We start from the raw sequence: 21,153 nt of genomic DNA, 5'->3' as shown, positions 1-21,153 counted from the left end.
CTGCCCATTTTTTAATTGGATTGTTTGTTTTTTTGTTGTTGTTGAGTTGTATGAGTTCCTTATAATATCTAAAAATATCCAAAATATTGGATATTTTTATATATTTATATTTTTATATATATATATATATATATATATATATATATATATATATATATATATAATATATTTTATATATTTTATCCCCTTATTGGAGACATTGTTTACAAAAATCTTCTCCCATTTGGTTGGTTGCCTCTTTATTTTGTTGATGGTTTCAAAATAAGTCAGACAGAAAAAGTTGAGAACCATATGATTTCACTGATATGTGGTATATAAAACTGAAGACAACAAAGGAAAAGGCAAACAAATGAAGAAACAAAAACTCATAGACACAGACAATAGTTTAGTGGTTACCAGAGGCTAAGGGGGGAGGAGGGTGGTAGATGAGGGTAAAAAGGGTCAAATATATGGTGATGGAAGGAAAACTGACTCTGGGTGATGAACACATAATGTGATATATAGATGATGTATTACAGAATTGTACACTGGAAACATATGTAACTTTACTAATAATTGTCACCCCAATAAACTTTAATTAAAAAAATAAGAAATTAAAAAAATTTCATCCAACAGAAGCAGAATGCACATTTTCTCAAAGAACCTACGGAATGTTTTTTAGGATAGATTATATGGTAGGCCTAAGCAAATTTAAGAAGATTGGAATCAAACTATGTATCTTTTCCAAACACAATGGTATAAAGCTAGAAATTAATAACTTGAAGAAAGCTGTAAAATATCAAATACATGAAAATTAAACAACACACTCTTGAATAACCAGTGGATCAAGAAGAAATCAAAAGGAAAATAAAAATATATATACATCTTAAAAAACGGAAATGGAAAAGTATACCAAAACAAACGGGATTCAGTAAAAGCAGGTTAAGAAGGAAATTAATTGTAATAAACATATATATTAAGAAAAAGATATATAGATAATGTATTACAGAATTATACACCTGAAACCTATGTAACTTTACTAACACTTATCACCCCAATAAACCTTAATAAAAAGAAAAAAGAAATATCTCAAATAAACAACTTTACTTTACACTTAAAAAAAAAAAAAAAAAACACCTAAGCAAAAAATTAGCAGAAAGATCTAATGAAGATTGGAGAAGAAATAAATAAAAAGAGAATAAGAAAACAATAGAAGATTAACAAAACTAATAGTTGGTTCTTTGAAAAGATAAACAAAATTGACAAACTTTTAGACTGACCAATAAAAAAAGAACTAAAACCCAAATAAATACAATTATAAATGAAAGGGAAGACATTAGAACTGATACCACAGAAATACAAAGAATCATAAAATTCTACTCTGAACCACTACACATCAACAAATTGGACAATATGGAAGAAATGGAAAACTAGAATATACAACCTACCAAAACTGAATCATAGAGAAATAGAATTCTGGACATATTAATAATGAGTAAGGAGATTAAATAAGTAATAAAAAACCTCCCAAAAAGAAAGCCCAGAACGAGATGGATTCATTGGTGAATACTATTTAAACATTTGAAGAATTAACACCAATCCTTACCAAACTCTTCTAAAAATTGAAGAGGAACTCATTTTACAAAGCTAGGATTACTCTTATACCAAAGCCAGATAAGGACACTACAAGACAGAAAACTACAGACTAATATCCCTGGTGAATGCAATGTAAAAATTTTCAACTAGCAAGCCAAATTCAGCAGCACATTAAAAAGGTCTTACACCTAGTCAAGTGGGATTCTCCCTGAAATGAAAGGATAGTTCAATATAAAGAAATCCATAACTGTGATCTATCCCCACTGCATATTTTTCCATATGAAACAATCTGTCTGAAAATTTCACATTAGAGGTATGCAGGTGATATTGAGTAATTGTTGCAGGGCCAAGCAGCCACTTCATCATAGACCTTTAGGGTATTATACCTAGTGAAATAAGTCAGACAGAGAAAAACAGATAATGCATGATCTCACCTGAGAAATCCAAAGAGAGAGAGAGAGAGAGAGAGAGAGAGAGAGAGAGAGAGAGGAGGGAATAAAAATAAAAAATAAAAACCCACCTGAACTCATAAATATAGAGAACAGATTGGTTGTTGCCAGAGGAAAGGGTGTGGATGGGTGAAGGTGGTCAAAAGTTACAAACTTCTTTTTATAAGACACAAGCCTCCCTGGCAGCCAATGGATCTATGCAGTCCTTTGTTCTCAGTGCAGTTTCCAGGCTCTCGGCCTCACATAGAAAGGTGCTGGCTCAGGTAGTAAATGGCCATCAACTGTGATTGGATGGCCATCAGCTGTGGCTAGTTGGCCGTCAGCTGTAACCAGTGAGCCATTGGCCACTAATATAACTGCTGTGGCTACGCTAGCAAGAGAGTGGGGGCTAGCAAGAAGATGGCGGCTGGGCTGGCAAGCGTGGATTGCAGTTAGGATGGCGGGTTGTGGATAGTGTGAATCCAGCCTCCAGTGAGACTATAGTGCCGCCAGAGGGAATATAGTGATATGACTCCCCTACTTATGGCTCCGTGGGTGTTCCTTTTGGGCCTGGCCATATCCTGCATTCTAGTGTGGGGAGCGGGAGCAGAGACCCCGCATGACTCCCCGCACGACAGCTCCCATCCAAATTAAGGGAGAATTTGCTGTCCTCTGATCTCCTCGATAGCCTCAGTTCATTCTGGGCTCTCCACCCCTGACACCATTTACAGATCCTTGTCACTTCACTGTGTGTGCCCTGAAAGGGGCTCTTCTTGACCTCCTTGGTTCTTGCAGTCCGAACTCAGCAACACACCCTCTGAACCTCAAAATCTATTTCAGTACCACCCCATGTTCTTCCAATTAAAAGAACCTGATTTCAATCCCAGACTCTCCAGCCTTGTCTGATCCTTTAGTCGTAGGATCACGGAGTGATGATATTTGAAACCCTCTGAAACTGAGCTCCCACATCCACAGGTGTCTAACCACATCCAGCCTTTCCTACTGTGGGGATGCTTCTTTATCAGGCTCCCAACCCTCCTGGGCCACCAATCAGGATTCTGCTGACAAGTGTGGGACATTCTACATTCTGAGACATGAAACCTCATTGAGTCCACAGTGTAAAAAGCACATGTTTTTATATTAATTACCCATCTCAGGGAACTGACCACAGACTCAGATCCTGAAATGCAGCCCCACCATCCCAGCTGTCTCTGGCCAAAGCTGGATCCCTCTCAGCCGGGGGATGTAGCAGGACTTCCTGGAATAGGCTGCCTCCATGGTGTTTTCATCCCCCTGCTGTGTTTGAAAGTGGTGCCCAGGCCAAGGTGGAGGGTGCACTTGCCACTTCTCACTCTCGCTGGGCACTGCATCCTCCCCTGTCTTGGGTCTACAGGACCCAGGTAACAGCAGGGATGTCGGCTCAGGTGGTCTGGACCCGGGGGCAACAGATCCTCCATGCATGGCAAGAAGACCCCATCACAGTTCCAGATAGCCCATCCTTCTCCCTGTTGAGTGACCATGCCAGCTGCATCTTTAGTGTGTCCAAAATACACCCAGATTTCACTGAAACTATCCTTCTGCCTCTCTGCCTTTCCTGAGCCTCCTCAGTTGTGAAATGGCAGCATTGTGCAAGAAAGTGGTGACCTCACAGAATGCAAAGTGTTGGAGAAATTACCCAGGAAAGATGGGACAAGCCACGGTGCAAAGGGTAGGGGAAACTGGGGGAAATGGTGTTTAAGTGTGTGAAGTTTCTGCCAGGACTTGAACAAACTATAGTTTTCCCTTTAGTGAGAGAAGATGCAGGTAGAGTCCCAGGTAACCAGAATTATTGGTACAATTGCAGCCAGCTGTGTGGGTCATGTTTTTTGAGTCAGGGGTACAGAGCAGGTTAGATTGGGGAAGAGAGAATACTTGAGAGGCTGACAAAAAAAAAACAAAACAAAAAAACAGCCTTTAGTCCCAGGTCCTTCATTCCTTCATTCAGTCACTCTATAAATGTCTGAACACCCATGGGGGGAAGGGGAAATGGAGGGCCGTAAAGCTATTGGCTTTTCCCAATGTTTTGGAGCATCTATTACAAAGATTAGTTTGTAAAGGACAAAAATGATAAGTCCAAGGCGAGGAAAACAAGATTCAGAATACACCTTTGAACTTTGCGGGATGATCCCTGTGGGGACAGAGCCAGGAGTGCAGTTTCCAGGCTCTCGTCCTCATGTGGAAAGGTGCTGGCTCAGGTAGTAAATGGCCATCAACTGTGATTGGATGGCCATCAGCTGTGGCTAGTTGGCCGTCAGCTGTAACCAGTGAGTCATTGGCCACTAATATAAGTGCCGTGGGTACGCTAGCAGCAAATGGGGGGCTGGCAAGCAGATGGTGGCTGGCAAGGGCAGAGTGTGGATTGCGGATCGTGTGGCTCCTGTTTCCTGTATCTCCAACCCAGCTACCAGCGAGATTATAGTGGTATGACTCCTCTATTGATGGCTCCGTGGGCATTCCTGTTTGGCGTCACCATATCCTGCGTTCTTATGTGGGGAGTGGAATCAGAGACCCCGCATGGCACCCTGCATTACTGTCATGCAGGGCGGCCTGCGGGGTCTCTACTCCCGCTCCCCACATAAGAATGCAGGACATGGTGAGGCCAAAAAGGAACACCCACGGAGTCATAGGTAGGGGAGTCACACCACTATATTCTCACTGGCAGCTGGGTTGGAAAAACAGGAAGCAGGAGCCACACCATTCGCAACCCTCACTGCACCACTTGCAGGCTCAGCCACCATCTTCTTGCTAGCCCCCATTTCCTGCTAGCATAGCCACAGCAGTTATATTAGTGGCCAATGGCTCACTGGTTATAGCTGACGGCCAACTAGCCACAGCTGATGGCCATCCAGTCACAGTTGATGGCCATTTACTACCTGAGCCAGCACCTTTCTATGTGAGGCTGAGAGCCTGGAAACTGCTTTCTGGGGCTCTGTCACAAAGACAATCCCCAAAGTATAACTTTTCTTTTATTGAAGAGAGAAAATTGATGAAGATGGAAATAAGGCATCAAATCCCAAATGTGAGTGTTTACACAGCCTTAGTGAAATTAAAGAACATCCAGGACAACCTCAAAAGTAATCTGTGCACTTAGAATTCTGTATCTAACTGAACTATAATTCAAGAGAGAGCACAAGACAGATACTTTCCGAGGTACAAAGCCGAAGGTTATCACTTACACAAACTTGGTGGAAGAACTACTAAAGAGTGTGCTTCAGAATGAAGGAAACTGAACTCAGATGGAAAGAGAGGATTTCAAGAATCAATGGTGAGCAAAGGAGCTGAAAAAAAAAAAAAAATACTGACTACTGAGAATACCTATGTATTGAAAATCTTGGGACAATCACCAATTCAGAGAATTTTTTAAAAAGAATAGAGAACCTGAGCTCTCCTAGGCATGGTTCATCATCAGTGTCCCTGTTGGTTTCTGTCATTGGCTGGCAGCAGATATATTGTCTTTGTGTAAATGTGGGGTGGGATGTGGCAGTGGGTTCCCAGAGAAATCTCCCCCCAGTTATACTCCCTACTGTCAGAAATCTAAGTGGTACAATTTCATGGTCCCCACAATGTAAATGGACTTCACTTACCAGTTAAAGAAAGAGTTGGTCAAGTTTGTTATTTTTTTATCTTGCTATATACTTTTTAAAGGAGACACATCTAATACAAAAGGACATGAAAAGTTGACTGTAAAAGAATGGGAAAAAATATGCCAGAAATGCTGGGCCAACCAAAAGAAGGCTGTAATCATCAACATAGAGAAAATAAGATTAAAGAGGCTAAGTTCTTAATGATAGAGTTTCATTTTCCATGAAACTACAAAACGTTAAACTGATACATATCTAATAAAGTAAAATTGATAAAAATGAGAAATTGTCAAACTACTATTACAGTGAGAAATTTTGTTACTTATCTGTCAAGAAAAAAAGTATTATTTAAAATATAGAAGATTTGATCAACACAATAAACATGGTTTAATGGGCTAATAAATAATCTTCCACCCAATCATATTGAAATAAATTTCAATAAAATTCAAAGAAATCATATCATACAGACCATGCTCTCAGATCACAATGCAAACAGATTGAAATCAATACAAAAAGAATTTGTAAAAAACACATAATTAAAAATTTTTAATCATATGTTAAAAAATTATGGATCAAAAAACAAATCAAAACCTAAAGTAAAATATTCTTAAAATCAAATAATAAAATATGACATCCAAAAACTTCTCAGATACAGTGAAAGAGAAACTTCGAGGACATTTGTGGCCCTAAGATTTGTTACAGAAAAGAAAGGATGAACATAAATGAGCTAATAATTAACCTTAAAATATTAGTAAACAAAAAAAGTAAAATAAACACGTGAAACAGAAGATTTGAAAGAAAGCACAAATAAATTAAATAGAAAACCAAAATTCAATACAGTAATCACAAAGCCAAAAGTTATTTAAAAATTTCACTTATCTAGATATTAATAATTCGCTAATGAAATTGATCATAAAACAAGGTGGTGCTTCCCTTTTTATTATAACCTCCCAGGAGCTTTATTAAACAGTTTTTTCTTATAGCCCCTCATGAAATTTTAATACCACAGATATACTATATATCTCTTTATATACTGTGTTCATACTTAGACTAACTTTCACTTCTTGGGGCAATATTCTCCCTGTGGCAAATGCATAGAATAACAAGATACACAAGTAAGTAATAATAAAAATTTTAAAGTTAATGTAACTACACATAGAGAAGAAATATAAAAATAAAACATAATCTGAACAACTGTATACCAATATTTCTGAATAAATGTTCAATTTCCTATCAAAACTGACTTATAACAGAAATAGAACCCCTAAATAATCCAGAGTGTTCATCTTCTCAGGCTGCCGTAACAAAGAACCACAGGCTGGAAGGCTTAAACTACAGAACTTTATTTTCTCACCATTCTAGAGGCTAGAAGTACAAAATCAAAATGCCAGCAGGGGTGGTTTCTGATGAGGCCTCTTTTCCTGGATTGCAGACAGCTGCCTCCTTGCAGTGTCCTCAAGTGGCTTTTTCTGTGTTGTGGGTGGAAAGAGAACTCTGATGTCTCTTCTTGTAATGACACCAGTCCTAGGGGATTACAGACCTACCATTATGGCCTCATTTCACCTTAATCATTTCCTGAAAGACCCTATCTCTATATACAGTCACATTAGAGATTAAGGCTTCAAAATATGAAATGGGGAGTGTGAGACACAACTCAGTCCATAACATTCAATAAATACTTTTTAAAAAATCGGTAGTTTAAAGACTTCCCATGAAAAATATATCAGGCACAGATGACATCATAACGAACATTCAAAGAGCGGATTATTAGGATTATGTTCAAAGTCTTTCCAAGGAGAAAGAAAGTAAAAACACTCCCTAGTATATTCTATAAGACTAGCATTACATTATATCAACACCACTCAAGGACAGTGCAAAAATAGAGTATTATCAGCCAGCCTCTCTTATGATCAGAGGAAAAAATGTAAATTAATAGTGAATTCAATCCAGCAGTGTTTTAAAAATTATTGTAGCCAAGTTGGTTTTGTTTATAAAATGTTAAAATTGGTTTTACATGCATTAATGTAATTAACCATATTAATACATTAATGGAGAAAAATACATATTCAACACAAAATATGCCTTAAAATTTTTTTAATAAATGCAACACTGATTTATGATTTGTAGCAAACCAAGAATGGTTATAAGAATGCTTAAGGAACTTAGTGAGAATTTCAACAAAGAGATAGTAAGCATAAAGAAGGACATAGAAACCACTAAAAAAAAAAAAAAAAAAAAAAAAAAAAAAGTAAGAACTAAAGAATATAATAACTGAAATAAAGAATACACTAGAAGGAATCAACAGCAGATTAGATGAAGCGGAGATCAAATCAGTGATTTAGAAGACAAGATAGCAGAAAACACCCAATAAGAACAAACAAAGAAAAAAGAATTTTAAAAAACAGAGATATTTAAGGGACATTTGGGACAAGATCAAGTGTAACAACATTCATATCATAGGAGTACCAGAAGTAGGAGAGAAAGAGCAAGGGATCAAGGACCTATCTGAAGAATTAATGACTGAAAACTTTCCTAATCTAATGATAGAAATAGACAAGCCCATGAACCACAAAAAGTCCTAAACAAGATGAACCCAAACAGGCCCACACCAAGAATCATTATAATTGAAATGTAAAAAGTTAAAGACAAAGAGAGAATCCTAAAAGCAGCAAGAGAAAGGCAACTAGTTACTTACAAGTTACTTACCCATAAAACTGTCAGCTGATTTTTCAGGAGAAACATTGCAGGCCAGAAATATTCAAAGTGGTGAAAAACTAGGGCCTACAACAAAGACTACTCTATGCAGCAAGGGTATCATTTAGAATTGAGAGATAAAGAGCTTCCCAGACAAGAAAAAGCTAAAGGAATTTATTATCACCAAACCACTATTACAAGAAATGTTAAAGGGACTTTTTTAAGAAGAAAAAGGGGTGGGGGACAAAAGACAATCAAAACTATGAATAATAAAATGGCAATAACTACCTACCTATCAAAAATCACTAAAATGTAAATAAATTAAATGCTCTAATCAAAAGACATAGGGTAGCTGAATGGATAAGAAAACAACACCAAATACATGTGCTGTGTAAAAGAGACCCATACCTCAGATCAAAAGATACATATAGACTGAAAGTAAAGGGATAGGAAAAGATATTTCAGGCAAATGGAAAAAAAAAAGCTGGAAGAGCAATACTTATATCAGACAAAATAAACTTTAACACGAAGACTATAGTAAGAGACAAAGAAAGACATCACATAAAGGGATCAATCCAACAAGAGAACATAATGCTAGTAAATATTTATTCACCCAACATAGGAGCATCTAAAATATAAAACAAAAATTGACCAACATAAAAACAGAAATTAACAGTAACACAATCATAGTAAATGACTTTGTCTCCCCACTGACACCAATAGGACAGATTTTCCAGACAGAAAATCAACAAGGAAACCATAGTCTTAAATGACACACTAGACCGAATGGATTTAATTGATATTTTTAGAGCATTTAAACCAAAAAACAGCAGAACATACATTCTTTTCAAGTGCACATGGAACATATTCCAAGCTACACCACATGTTAGACCACAAAACAAGTCTCAATAAATTGAAGAAATTGAAATCATAACAGCATCTTCTCTGACTACAATGGTATGAAACTGGAAATCAATTTTAAAAAAATAGAAAACACACAAACACATGGAGGCTAAACAACATGCTACTAAACAATGAATGGGTTAATAATGAGATTAAGGAAGAAATCAAAAGATACCTTGAGATAAACAAAAATGAAAACACAACAACCCCAAATCTATGGGACACAGAGAAAGCAGCCCTAAGAGGGAAATTCAAAGCAATGCAGGCCTACCTAAAGAAACAAGAAAAATCTCAAATAAACAGTCTAACTTTACACCTAAGGGAACTGGAAGAACAACAGCAAACAAAGCTCAAAAAAAAAAGGACCCAAAATCTTAAAATCAGAAATAAAACAAGAGAAGTGACAATGGAAGCCACAGAAATATTTAAAAAATTAAGAAAAAACTACAGGCTCTTATATGCCAACAAAATGGACAATCTGGAAGAAATTGATAAATTACTAGAAGCATATACTCTTCCAAGGCTGAATTAAGAAGAAACAGAAAATCTGAACCAACCAATTACTAAATAAATCAAATCAGTAATCAGCAAGCTCCCAACAAGCGAAAGTCCTGGACTAGATGACTTCACAGGTGAATTTTACCAAACATTCAAAAAAAGTAACACCTATTCTTCTCAAAGTATTCCAGAATATTCAAGCTCATTCTACAAGACCACCATTACCTGATTCCAAAACCAAAACCAGACAAAGACATTATACATACCAATATCCCTGATTAACATAGATGCTAAAATCTTCAACAGAATATTAGCAAACCAAATTCAGAAATACATTAAAAAGATCTGGTACTACAATCAAATGGGATTTATTCTTGGGATGCAAGATTGGTTCAACATCTGTAAATCAATTGATGTGACATAGCACATAAACAAAACAAAAAATCAAAATCATATGATCATATCAATAGATGCAGAAAAAGCATTTGACAAAATCCAGCATCCATTTACAATAAAAAAGTCTCAGCAAAGTGGGAATAGAGGGAACATACCTCAACATAATAAAGGCCACATATGACAAACCCACAGCTAACATTCTACTCAGTGGGGAAAAGCTAAAAGCCTTCTCTTAAAGATCAAGAACAAGACATGGATATCCACTTTCACCACTTTTATTCAACATAATACTGGAAGTCCCAGCCATAGCAATCAGACAAGTAAAAGAAATAAAAGCAAAATTGTCATCATTTGCAAATGACATGATACTATACGGAGAGAACCCCAAAGATTCCACCAAAAAAAAAACAAAAAACAAAAACAAAAACAAAAACAAAAAAAAACCTATTAGAACTGATAAATGAATTCAGTAAAGTAGTAGAATATAACATTAATATTCAGAAATCAGTTGCATTTTTATACACGAATAACAAACTGTCAGAAAGAGAAATTAAGAAAATAATCCCATTTACAATTGCATAAAAAATATACCTAGGAATAAATTTAACCAAGGAAGTAAAAGACCTGTACTTAGAAAATTATAGGACATTGAAGAGAGAAATTAAAGAATTATATCAAACTAAAAAGCTTCTGCACAGCAAAAGAAACCATTGACAAAATAAAGAGGCAACCAACTGAATGGGAGAAGATGTTTGCAAACAATGCCGCCGATAAGGGGCTAATATCCAAAATGTATGAGGAACTCATACAACTCAACAACAACAGAAAAACAAACAATCCAATTTAAAAATGGGCGGAGGACCTAAATAGACATTTCTCCAAAGAAGACATATGAATGGCCAATGGACATATGAAAAAATGCTCAACATCACTAATTATCAGAGAAATGAAAATAAAAACCACAATGAGATATCACCTAACACCAGTTAGAATGGCTATCATCAACAAGACTAACAAGTGTTGGAGAGGCTGTGGAGAAAAAGGAACCCTCCTACACTGTTGGTGGGAATGCAGATTGGTGCAGCCATTATGGAAGGCAGTGTGGAGGTTCCTCAAAAAATTATGAATGAAATTACCATATGATCCAGCAATCCCTCTCCTGGGTATCTACCCAAAAAATCTGAAAACATTTATCCATAAAGATATATGTGCTCCAATGTTTATTGCAGCTTTATTTATGGTGGCCAAGACATGGAAACAACCAAAGTGTCCTTCGATAGGTGATTGGATAAAGAAGTTGTGGTATAATATACACAATGGAATATTATTCTGTCATAAGAAAAGATGAAATAATACCATTTGCAATAACATGGATGGATCTTGAGATTATAATGCTAAGCGAAATAAGTCAGACAGAAAAAGTAGAGAACCATATGATTTTACTGATATGTTTAAAACTGAAAACAACAAAAGAACAAGACAAACAAATGAAGAAACAAAAACTCAAAGACACATACAATAGTTTAGTGGTTACCAGAGGGTAAGCAGGGAAGAGGGTGGTAGATGAGGGTAAACAGGATGCAATATATAGTAGTTGAAGGAGAACTGACTCTGGGTGGTAAACACACAATGTGATATGTAGATGATGTACTACAGAATTGTACACCTGAAATCTATGTAACTATACTAAAAATTGTCACCCCAGTAAATTTTAATTAAAAAAAAAAGAAAGACGATACAAATAAATGAAAGAGTATACCATGCTCATGGATAAGAAGAATTAATATACTTAAAATGTCCTTACTACACCAAAACAATGTATAAATTCAATGCAATCCCTATCAAAATACCAATGGCATTTTTCACAGAACTAGAACAAATAATCCTAAAATTTATATGGAACCATAAAAAAAAAAAAAAAAAAAAAAAAAAAAAAAAAAAAAAAAAAAAACAGAATAGCCACGACAATTTTGAGAAAGAACAAAGCCAGAGGTATCATGCTACCTGATATCAAACTGTGTTATAAGGCCATAGTAATCAAAACAGCATGGTATTGGCATAAAAACAGACACATAGATCAATGGAACAGAGCAGACAACCTAGAAAAAAGTCCATGTCTACATGATCATTTAATCTATGACAAAGGAAGCAAGAATATACATTGGGGTAAAGACACTCTATTCAATAAATGGTGCTGGGTAAAATGGACAGATACATGCAAAAAAAATGAAACTGGACTACCTTCTTACTCCATATACAAGAATAAACTTAAAATGGATTAAAGACTTAAAGGTGAGACGTGAAACCATAAAACTCCTAGAAGAAAACATAGGCAGTAAATTCTTAGACATTATCTTTAGCAATATTTTTACTGATATATCTCCTTGGGCAAGGGAAATAAAAGAAAAAAAGAGAAAATAAATAGAACTACGTCAAACTAAAAACCTTTTGTGCAGCAAAGAAAACCAGCAAGAAAAGAAAAAAAAAAAACTCCTACTGAATGGGAGAAGATATATGATATAGCTGATAAGGGGTTAATATCCAAAATTGTGGGGAGCCATGGTTACAGGAAACTCTGAGCTTTGCAGAATGGCTCGGTTTATGCTACCTGTTTCCTCCCCCTGAGGCAATTGTCTCTGCCTGCACCTGAGGGGAGCTTGAGCTTGTAAGCTGCTGAGGAATTTGGTGGGAGCGGCCCATTCCCAGACACAGAAGGCTGATGCCTATCAGGGCAATTGATAAGATAATTACTTGTGAGAGTTTCCGTGAATTTTGTATCCTCTATGTGAAAGCTAAAGAATTTACATTTGTTATGTTAATACATACTTGCACGTGCTCAAACTGCTTATATGGGAGCAGTAAAATAAACTTAGTGTCTTCAGGATCACTGAAGCCCGCGTTCGCCATCATATGTGAGAGTGTCTTTTATTCATTCCCACTCCCCCATTCGGGAACCCATCGACTCGTGGCGGCTGGCCCGTCACACTTGGCGCCCAACGTGGGGCCTGAATACGGGGGTAACAGTGAGGAACACCACGTGGAAAGGGCCCCGGCTCATTAGAGCTTATCAATGGATGCACGGTGAGTGAGACACGATCCCCTCGGTCGAATGAATGTGTGAATGATTGATAGTTCCACGACTTTTTGTCACGGAGCTTGATTGGTCCCCAATCCAGAAGGGCACCTGATTGTTTCTTTGTTTGAAAGAAGGACCGAGTTAGGGAAAAGAATGGGTCACGCCAGCAGCAAGGACCTGTATGTTAAAGGACTTAAGAAATTGCTTGCCGCCCGTGGCAGTCGGGTGAGCAGAGAACAGTTAGATACGTTTTTAGAATTTGTAAAAGAAGTTTGTCCGTGGTTTCCAGAAGAAGGCACTGTCAGTCTGGGAACCTGGCAGAAAGTGGGAAAACAATTAAAGGATATTTACACTGTCCACGGGCCTCAGCAGATTCCGATTGAAACATTTGGACTGTGGACTTTGATCCGAGACTGTTTGAACCTTAAACATGAGGAATGCAAATTAGAGAAAGTGAAACGAGCCGGCGATGAGGAGGGAGAGGGCGCAAAGTTGTTAGAGGGAGTTCTTAAGGTTAATAAAGAGCCTGTTTATCAGGAAACTCCGGTCGAGCACCGGGAAGATTTAAAACCTCAGGATCAGGAAAAATTAGAAGATGAGGCAGCCAAATATGATAGGGACAAAAACCCTCCTTTAGTGGCTGTGACTCGGGAGGACGAGCAACTTGCAGATACTGCACTTTCTCTTGCAGATCAAATAAAAAAGATTCAGGGACAGTTGATAGAACTTAAAGTTGCTGTAGACGGAGGAAATTGTCCTCGGGGTAAAGATCCCCCCATAGTTGATCCCTCTGCACCACCTCCTGAGGAGTCCTGTAGGTGGAGACCTCCGCTGCAGTCCCCGGTTTGGGACATGCCTGCAGAGCCTTCGCCAAGTTATGTTAAGCCAGGATCGGACTCTGTTGTACTATCCCCTCTTCAAATAGCTTGTGAAGAGGCTCACAAACAAGGGGAATCTACAGAGCAGTTTGGCGTATATCCTATTTTTGAAAGATATGATCAGGCAGGACGTAGGGTTAGGGATTGGAGGCCTTTCCAGTGGAAGCAGATAAAAGAATTGAAAGAGGCTTGTGTGCAGTATGGACCTATTGCCCCTTTCACCATGGCAATTTTGGATGTTCTGTCTACTGAAGCCACCCCTCCAGAGGATTGGAAGCTTATTGCTCATGCTTGCCTTTCGGGAGGCGATCATCTCTTATGGAGATCTGAGTTTTATGAAAAACTGCAGAAGCAATAACTTGGAAATCTGATATGCCTGTGTGGATAGATCAATGGCCCCTTACTCAAGAAAAAATATTAGCCGCTCAAGCGCTAGTACAGGAGCAGCTTGATAAGGGCCATGTAATTGAATCTACGTCGCCCTGGAATTCACCCATTTTTGTAATTAAGAAAAAATCGGGGAAATGGAGATTGTTGCAGGATTTGAGAAAAGTAAATGAAACTATGGAAGTTATGGGTGCTCTCCAGCAAGGATTACCTCATCCTTCTGCTATTCCAAAGGATACTTATAAAATAGTGCTAGATCTAAAAGATTGCTTTTATAATATAGCCCCACTTTATGTCAGAAGTTTGTTAGTGAAGCAATTGATAACACCAGAAAACAGTTTCCTTCTGTGTATATCATTCATTATATGGATGACATCTTATTGGCTTATAAGAAAGAAGGAATGTTGTTAGCTTGCTTTGCAGATATAAAAAAGAACCTTCTAGCCTCAGGTCTTATTATTGCACCTGAGAAAGTACAGAGAAGTGAGCCTTATTCTTACTTGGGATTTCAGTTGTTTGCTCAGTATTTCACTCCACAAAAAATAGAGCTTAGAAAAGATCATCTTATATCTCTTAATGATTTTAAGAAACTGTTGGGAGATATTAATTGGCTGCGCCCTTCTTTGGGACTAACTACTGGAGATCTTAAACCACTGTTTGAAATTTTAAAAGGAGATTCTGATCCGACCTCGCCCAGGTCTCTTACTGAGCCTGCACGGAAGGCTCTTTCTAAGGTTGAGGAAGCCATTCAGCAACAGCATGTTTCTTTTTTAGATGATTCTAAACCTCTATATGTGTATGTTTTAGACACCAAACATACACCCACAGCAGTGTTGTGGCAAGAAGGGCCACTTAGATGGATACACCTCCATGTGGCTGCACAAAAAAAATCTTACACCTTATTATGAATTTGTGGCCAGTTTAATTCAGGAGAGCCGCTTGGAAGCTCGAAAATATTATAAAAAGAAACCAGATTCTATTGTTATTCCTTTTACAAAAGCACAGATTCAAGGCCTGATGCAGTTTATTAGACATTGTCTTGCTGCATTTGCCATGATTGGAACTCCTAAAAAACTTAAAACAGATAATGGCTTAGGTTATACCAGCAAAAAATTTGCTCTATTTTGCCAGCAATTTTCAATCAATCATGTTACTGGCATTCCTTACAATCCCCAAGGACAAGGGATTGTTGAGCGTACTCATGGTACATTAAAAGTTAATTTGCAAAAAATAAAAAAGGGGGAGTTATATCCCCTGACGCCTCATAATTATTTGTCTCATTCTCTCTTTATTCAAAATTTTTTGACCTTGGATGCCCATGGTAAAAGTGCTGCGGAGCGCTTTGGCATCCTTCTACTGCCCCTCAGGCTTTGGTCAAATGGAAAGACCCACTTACGGGCTCTTGGCAAGGCCCAGATCCAGTCCTCATATGGGGACGAGGACATGTATGTGTTTTTCCACAGGATGCAGAAGGCCCTCGGTGGCTGCCAGAAAGATTGGTGCGACATGTGGACCCTCAGCCCATTGATGATGCTACTGATGCTTTGCCAAGCGGAACCTGACCAGATGTATTGGGCCTATGTACCTGATCCACCAATCCTCCACCTCGCTGTGTGGGACGGTCCTGAGATTCCAGTCTATGTTAATGAGATTGCCCTCTGATGGACACATAAAACAACAACTAGAGAACAATTTCACTTATAATGGTATAGGAACAGGTTTGCCTATTTGTATTGCAAATAATAGGTCAACATCTGGGTGCTTGCGTAGTTCTCCTGTCACTATGCACATTAATGACTCTTTAGTTGGATGGACTGTTCGTCTTAATATGCTAGGTGATTGGTCAGGAGGACGCAGAATAAATCTGCCCGTCCCTCCATCACATCCATCTTGCAATAAAAGATTGAAATTAAATATTGAGACTGTCCCATGGAGAGACTGTCCTGGCAATGATCCTGTTCGTTATGACATTCCTGGAACAGGCAGATACATCATTAACTGGTCAAGAAGTAACCAGTCAGGATGGGACTAGAGATTGGACTACTGTTGCTAAGACTGTCAATATATCTGCTTGTGTTCCTTCTCCTTATGCACTGTTGATTGGAAATGTTAATGTGCACTTTATAGGAAATCAATTTAGTGTATCCTGTAGTAATTGTTCTTTAGCAAATTGTATTTCTTGGGTACCATTAGGAACTCATGTTATGATACTTAAACAACCATCTTTTGTTATGCTTCCTGTTAATATTTCTGGACCTTGGTATGCTGAAAGAAGTTTGCAGGTTTTTAAAGAAATTGAGTATGCTTTGAGTAGGCCAAAGCGGTTTATTGGGCTTCTGTGTCTGTTCGGTTCTGTGCCTACTCCCCATCCTCATTAGATGTTTCATCAGCAGGATGTTAGACTTACGAGCTGACATCCATCAGCTTGAGCTTAAGGCAAGTCTTAAGACTCTCACCCCTGTGCATTTATGAGGGACGGATTAGTCAACGACGGGTAAATACTTGGGAGCCGCTTCAACACCTAAGACAGGGCTTGTATGATAAAATATAAGTACCAAAGACGGGTAAGTTGAGGCAGGCGTCCTGGGATGCCTAAGACAGGCGCCGTCACCTCGCCATCCTGACTGGATGGATTTTGTTCATATAAAATAAAAAAGGGGGAGATGTGGGGAGCCATGGTTACAGGAAACTCTGAGCTTTGCAGAATGGCTCGATTTATGCTACCTGTTTCCTCCCCCTGAGGCAATTGTCTCTGCCTGCACCTGAGGGGAGCTTGAGCTTGTAAGCTGCTGAGGAATTTGGTGGGAGCGGCCCATTCCCAGACACAGAAGGCTGATGCCTATCAGGGCAATTGATAAGATAATTACTTGTGAGAGTTTCCGTGAATTTTGTATCCTCTATGTGAAAGCTAAAGAATTTACATTTGTTATGTTAATACATACTTGCACGTGCTCAAACTGCTTATATGGGAGCAGTAAAATAAACTAAGTGTCTTCAGGATCACTGAAGTCCGCGATCGCCATCATATGTGAGAATGTCTTTTATTCATTCCCACTCCCCCATTCGGGAACCCATCGACTCATGGCGGCTGGCCCGTCACACAAAATCTATTACAAAAAAAAAACAACAAACTCATACAACTCCACACCAAAAATACAAAAAATCCAGTTAATAAACGGGCAGAGAACCTGAATAGACATTCTCTAGTGAGGACATACAGATGGCCAAAAGAGATATGAAAAGATGCTCAACATCACTAATCATCAGAAAAATGCAAATAAAAATCACTGAGATATGACTTCACACCTCTCAGAATGGCCATCATCAATAAATCAATAAAGAACTAGTGCGGGCAAGGATGTGGAGAAAAGGGAACCCTTGTGCACTGTTGGTGGGATTGCAAATTGGTGCAGCTACTATGGAAAACAGTATGGAGGGTCCTCAAAAAATGAAAAATACAAGTACCTTTAGACCTAGCAATTCCACTCCTGGGTATTTATCTGAAAAAAATCCAAAACACTAATTCAAAAAGATATATTTACCCCTATGTTCACTTCAGCACTATTTAAAATAGCCAAGATATGGAAGCAACCAAAATGCCCATCAATAGGTGATTGGATAAAGAAATTATAGTACATATATAAAATGGAATATTGCTCGGCCATACAAAAGAATGAAATCTTACCATTTGCAACAACATGGATGGACCTAGAGGGTATTATGCTAAGTGAAATAAGTCAGACTGAGAAAGACAAATATCATATGATCTCACTTATATGTGGAATCTAAAGAACAAAATAAATGAACAAACAAAACAGAGGCAGACCCATAGATACAGAGAACAAACTGATGGTTACTAGAGAAGGGGTTAAGGGATTGGGTCAGAAAGGTGAAGGGATTAACAAGTACAAATTGGTAGTTACAAAAGTGTCATGGGGACATAAAGTACAGCATGGGGAATATAGTCAACAATATTGTAAAAACTACCGATAGTGCCAGATGGGTACTTATCAGGGGGATCACTTCATAAATTACATAAATGTCTAACCACTGCACTGTACATCTGAAGCTAATATAAAATAATATTAAATGTCAATTATAACTAAAAAAATAGTCACAAAGATATATAGTTCAGCATAGGGAATATAGTCAATAATATTGTAATAACTATGTACAGTGTCAGATGGGTAGCAGACTTATTGGGGTTTTCACTTTGTGAGGTATATAAATGTCTAATTATCATGTAGTTTTGTACACCTGAAATTAATAAAAAATAAATAGATAAATAAATAAACAAAAGTTTTGGGGGAGTGGAGACTTGATGAGCTGATTCTCAAAGCTCCTGGGTATGTACCCAAAAAATCTGAAAACATTTATCCGTAAAGATATACGTGCTCCAATGTTCATTGCAGCTTTATTTACGGTAGCCACGACACGGAAACAACCAAAGTGTCCTTCGATAGATGATTGGATAAAGAAGTTGTGGTATCAGAGAAAATCAGGTGTAGCCATAATGATATCAGATGAAACAGACTTCAAGGTGAAAAAGATAACAAGAGACAAAGATGGACATTTCATAATGGTGAAGGGAACTGTACAACAAGAAGACATAACAGTCATCAATATTTATGCCCCCAATCAGGGAGCACCGAAATACACCAAGCAACTACTAACAGAACTAAAGGGAGAAATTGACCAAAACACAATTATACTAGGGGACTTAAATACATCATTGACAGCTATGGATAGATCATCCAAACAGAAAATAAATAACAAAATAGTAGCCCTAAATGACACATTAGATGAAATGGACATAATTGACATTTATAGAGCACTTCATCCTAAAACATCAGACTATACATTCTTTTCTAGTGTACATGGAACATTCTCAAGGATAGACCATATATTGGGACATAAAATCAGTCTCAACAAATTTAAGAAGATTGAAATCATACCATGCATATTCTCTGATCACAAGGCTTTGAAATTGGATATCAACTGTAAAAAGAAAGCGGGGAAAAAACACAAATACATGGAGACTAAACAACATACTTTTAAAGAAGGACTGGGTCAAAGAAGAAATTAGAGGAGAGATCAAAAGATACATAGAAACAAATGACAATGAAAATACATCCTACCAAAATTTTTGGGATGCAGCGAAAGCAGTTTTAAGAGGGAAATTTATCTCATTACAGGCCTATCTCAAGAAACAAGAAAACTCCCAAATAAATAACCTCATGTTACACCTTAAAGAACTAGAAAAAGAAGAACAAGTAAAACCCAAGGTCAGCAGAAGAAAGGAAATAACAAAAATTAGAGCAGAACTAAATGAAATAGAGAACAAAAAAGACAATAGAAAAAATTAATCTGACAAAGAGCTGGTTCTTTGAAAAGATTTACAAAACTGACAAACCCTTGGCTAGACTTACTAAGATAAAAAGAGAGAAGACACTGATTAACAAAATCAGAAACGTAAAAGGGGAAGTTATCACGGACACCACAGAAATACAAAGGATCATCCAAGAATACTATGAAGGACTATATGCCACCAAATTCAACAACCTAGAAGAAATGGACAAGTTCTTAGAAACATATAGCCTTCCAAGGCTGAACCATGAAGAACTGGAAAATCTAAACAGACCGATCACCAGTAACGAAATTGAATCAGTCATCCAAAACCTTCCCAAAAGCAAAAGTCCGGGACCAGATGGCTTCACTAGTGAATTCTACCAAACCTTCAAAGAGGATCTAATACCAATTCTGCACAAACTCTTCCAAAAAATTGAAGAAGAGACAGTACTCCCTAACTCATTTTATGAGGCCAACATTACCCTGATACCAAAACCTGGTAAGGACAGCACAAAAAAAGAAAACTACAGACCAATATCTCTGATGAATACCGATGCAAAAATCCTAAATAAAATTCTAGCAAATCGAAAACAACAATGCATTAAAAAGATTATTCATCACGACCAAGTGGGGTTCATCCCCGGGGCACAAGGATGGTTCAACATCCACAAATCCATCAATGTGATACATCACATAAACAAAATAAAGGACAAAAATCATATGATTATATCAATTGATGCAGAAAAAGCATTTGACAAGATACAACATCCATTTATGATTAAAACACTTAATAAAATGGGTATAGAAGGAAAATACCTTAACATAATAAAGGCCATATATGACAAACCCTCTGCTAATCTCATAATTAATGGAGAAAAACTGAAGCCCTTTGCTCTACGTTCAGGAACACGACAGGGATGTCCCCTATCACCTCTGCTTTTCAACATAGTGTTGGAAGTCCTTGCCAGAGCAATCAGGCAAGAGAAAGAAATAAAAGGCATCCAAATTGGGAATGAAGAAGTTAAATTATCACTCTTTGCAGATGACATGATGCTATATATAGAAAACCCTAAAGACTCCACCAACAAGCTATTAGAAACAATCAACGAATACAGTAAAGTTGCCGGCTACAAAATCAACGCACAAAAGTCCATTGCCTTCCTATATACTAACAATGAAATCTCAGAAAAAGAAATACAAAAAACAATTCCTTTGCAATTGCAGCAAAAAGAATAAAATACCTAGGAATAAACTTAACCAAGGATGTGAACGACCTATATGCTGAAAACTATAAGACGTTTTTGAAAGAAATTGAAGAAGACACAAAGAAATGGAAAGACATTCCGTGC

This window comes from Rhinolophus sinicus, chromosome 15 (genome assembly GCF_057876585.1).
Source record: "Rhinolophus sinicus isolate RSI-liver-muscle chromosome 15, RSI-T2T, whole genome shotgun sequence".
NCBI classification, from domain to species: Eukaryota; Metazoa; Chordata; class Mammalia; order Chiroptera; family Rhinolophidae; genus Rhinolophus; species Rhinolophus sinicus.
Note: the sequence above shows the minus strand (reverse complement) of the source record.